Below are 4,342 nucleotides of genomic sequence, written 5' to 3'. Positions count from 1 at the left end.
GAGCTCTCCTCAATACTGAAAATAATACTACCGCAGAGATAAAACCGCCGAATTTGCTCGGCCAACAGATGCTATTTTGGGCTCAATCTCCTCCTTAAATTCCAATTATATCGAGAAATACAAAAATAAAACTCTACAAAACAATAATACGCCCAGTCTTAACATATGGTTCAAAGACCTGAACTCTAACAAACAATAATGTTAGGATGATTCGATAGAAAAGTAGAGTCTATAGAGCAGATCTTAGGTGAAAACATTGAAGATCTTCAGAGACTGGTGACCAGAATAGCAGAGTATGGAAAAGAGTATGGTCTAACAATGAATGTCAAGAAGACGAAATTTATGAGAATATCGAAAACTCAAAGAAATAACGAGAATCTTCTAATAAACGAAACCAACGTCGAACAAGTGAACAAAAATGCATGCCTGGGAACAATGATTAACTCCACAAATGATTACAATCAGGAGATAAAAATAAGAATAGAAAAGGCTAGAGCAAATTTCAACAAAATGAGAAGAGTTCTATGTACCAAGGATTTAAAACTGGAACTAAGAGTTAGGTTGGCAAGGTGCTATGTTTTTTCGACTTTATTTTATAGAATGGAATCTTGGACCTTGAATGGGACATCAATGAAAAAACTGGAATCATTTGAGCTGTAGGTGTACAGAAGAATTCTGAAAATATCATGGACAGAACACGTCACAAACAAAGAGGTTCTGGGAAGGATGAACAAAGAAATGGAAATTTTAAATTCAATAAAAACAAGAAAATTAGAATATCTCGGACATATTACACGCGGAGAGAAATACACCTTACTCCAACTAATTATGCAGGGAAAGATCCAAGGAAAGAGAAGCATAGGGAGACGTAGAATGTCATGGCTGCGCAACCTGAGAGAGTGGTACGGATGTACATCAAATGAACTTTTCAGAGCAACCGTCTCAAAAGTTCGAATAGCTATGATGATTGCCGACCTCCGCCGCGGAGATGGCACTTAAAGAAGAAGATAGAGCAGTGAATGAAAATGGAGTGTAGAGAAGACGATCCAACTTCGAACTTTATAGAATAGACCAGGAATCAGATATCGTAAAACATTTTAAGATAGGATGTCTGAGGTGGATAGGGAATGTAATGCGGATAAAACAAAGTAAGCCAGCTAGAAAAACGCTCCTTGATTGACCCATTGGTCAGAGAAGAAGGGGAAGACCCAGAACAAGTTTCCTTCATAACATCGATGAAGATATGAGAAATATGGAAATACGTGCTTGGCGGAGAAAGGCGAAAAGGCGATGGATAGGGACGACTGGAGAGAAATTCTTGAGGAGGCTAGAATCCACGCAGGGTAAAGACAGACTAATGCTGATTATACTTAACAATGTTATATTACTCGGGATCTACAAACAACAATCCATAGCTCAGACACTGCGTCAATCACTACATAAAGCATTAACTCTTTCAGAACCAATCATCGTGATACTACTGGTGTGTAAACCATTCTATATTAACATCTCTTCCGTCCTTTTCTTGTTATAAATTTAACTTTAAAAACAAAATACTTTCTTTTGGCAACACAAGACTTATAAAGATTTTATAAGTCTTATGTGAAGTTAAAGTGCTAAAGTTTATCCTTATAAAGTTTTAGTTCTTTAGAGCACAGATTTGCTAAAAATCATAGATAATAATTGTTTAAATCCTATTTAATCAACTACTGCAAAAAAATGCTTATTATCTACAATATCATTAAATTTACAAGAAGTCTAATTTCCCTAACCCCTAGGCGTAATATTTAGTGCTTCCGCACATGCTCCTAACTTTCCTTTTTTAAACGATACCTTATTTCCAGGTCGAAAATTACAAAATGATCTTAAATTATTGCTTAAACTCAGATTTTATAAATATTTCTTGACTGCATATAATAAATCGATGTTAAGGCAGATTCTTATTGGTATTGATCAACAAAGCTTTCAAAGAATACTTTGGCATTTTTCACAACAGAAATCTATTGCCGAATAGAACTCACTCGAGTTATTTTCGATATGTGTTGCCCATCATATCGTAAAATTTGTACTCTACAATAGCTCGGACTCGAATAGTCAGACTTACCTGTTACCTTATATACACATATGTCCAAAAGTTTGGAATATTGGAATATTTCATCTTTTTATTGATTTTTATATATAAACTTTTTTGAATAGTTAAACATCATTTTGTTTTAATTCTCAACAATACTCAATAAATCTCAAAACTAGATAAACGATATGCAACAAAATTATTTATTCTCTTGGAGTGAAAAACTTACAATGTACAACCTACATTTATGCATGCCTGTAGTCGATTTGGCATGCTGCCGATTAACTGGTCGAGCTGGGCTTGCGGAAATCTCTCTTATTCTTCACGAGCAGCATCTTTTAGTTCTCGAAGTGTAATAGGGGGATTGTTTCGCTTCTTGATGCGTGTTTTGAGAATGTCCCAAGCATGTTCAATAATGTTCATGTCGGGGGAATTCGAGGGCCACTGTAATGTAGATATTAATTCTCCTTTTAGAAAAATTTGTCCTGCTGTTGTTCGATGAGGAGGTGCGTTGTCATGCATAAACACAAATTCATGACCTACTGCCTCTCGGAATAGACGTACGACAGGATTTAAAACTTCCTCGATGTATACAGTACCAGTGACTCTTCTCTCCAGAACCAGCAGTGACGTCCGTGTACCACTTATAATACCACCCCAAACCATAATACTGCCACCTTCAAATGGGATACGCAGTTGGGCTGTTTCTAATCGGGCTTGTCGTCCTGGGGCCCTCCAAACCAGTGTTCTTCGTGAATCAGATACCAAGCCAATTTTTGACTCATCATAGAACATCACGTTATTCCAGTTAGGACCATGACGCACCATTTCTCTAACCCATTGCAACCTTACAATTTTGTGTTGGTAGATTAGTTTAGGAACCCGTAGCGGTCTTCTACGATACAAATTTACCGCATTTAGTCTGCGTGTTATTATTTGCCGTGAAATATTCAGTCCTTGAAGCCTAGAAATGTCTCTCGATATACCACTTGTAGATTCCAGACGATTTCTACGAGCTATCAATGTTATTTGCTGGTCTTGTGCTGCTGTTGTACATCGACTTCTACCACTTGGGACGATCCTTGACATCAATTGTATCTTGGATTTTTTTTTAATTTTCGATACAGGACTCTGAGTAACATCAACAATATTCTCGATATAATTTTGTCTGAAGACCTGTTGTAACAAAGCAATTACTCTAGATGTCAAAATGAGATATCACGTTTCTAGGCATTTTTAAACGGCTCAATTCAAATTTAAACAGAGACTGAAATAATGTGTAAATACGCTAGTCAGTTGAATGTGACCAAAATCATACAAAAACGATTCAAATTTTTTATCATTTTCATTTAAAAATGCTCTAGAATGAATAACAACTGAATATCAACAACAGTTTTAAAGCCATCATAGGCGTAGATATAATATTTGTACTTATTCCAAACTTTTGAACATGTGTGTATACTCCTAAATAATACGTATGTAGATGATATGGTGACAGAAAGAGATTCTTTAAAAAAATAGTATTCTCGCTATAAAAGAATTAATATCGACATTGAAACGTGGTTAATTTAAACGCAGATTTCATAAATATATCTTAACTGCATATAATAAATCGATGTTTATTCAGATTCTTATTGCTACTGATCAACAAAGCCTTCAAAGAATACTTTGGCGTTCTTTACAACAGAAATCTATTGCTAAAAAGAACTCACTCGAGTTACTTTTGATATGTGTACATGTGTAGCCCATCATATCTTAAAATTAGTACTCTACAATAGCTTGGAATCGAAGAGTCAGACTTACCTGTTACCTCATGGATACTTCTAAATGATACTTATGTAGATGATATGGTGACAGAAAGAGATTCTTTAAAAAATAGTATTCTCGCTATAAAAGAATTATTATCGACATTGAAACATGGTTAATTTATGTTCGAAAATTGTCAAGTAATTCTCCTTAAATATTCTTTCTTGCTAAGATTCCTTTGGATATTATTCTTCAGGGCGCAAGACCAAAGGGAAGTCCACGGAGCACGTGGAAGGATGAAGTGGTATCGGATGCACAAACTGTTCACAGACGTGATAATCTGGAGAAGATCGGAGCGGGACCGGCAAGGTTGAAGGCATAATTTGGAGGAGGCTAAGGCTCGATTTGGGCTGTAGCGCCATTGGAGAGAATATTCGGCAAGTCTCTTTCATTTGACTTAGATCAATCTTCGTTAAAGTAATAGTAGACTCTAGTAATTATTTAAACCATTATTTAAGTGTTGTT

The sequence above is a fragment of the Diabrotica undecimpunctata genome, chromosome 4 (genome assembly GCF_040954645.1).
Source record: "Diabrotica undecimpunctata isolate CICGRU chromosome 4, icDiaUnde3, whole genome shotgun sequence".
Lineage (NCBI taxonomy): Eukaryota > Metazoa > Arthropoda > Insecta > Coleoptera > Chrysomelidae > Diabrotica > Diabrotica undecimpunctata.
This window is presented reverse-complemented; position numbering follows the sequence as displayed.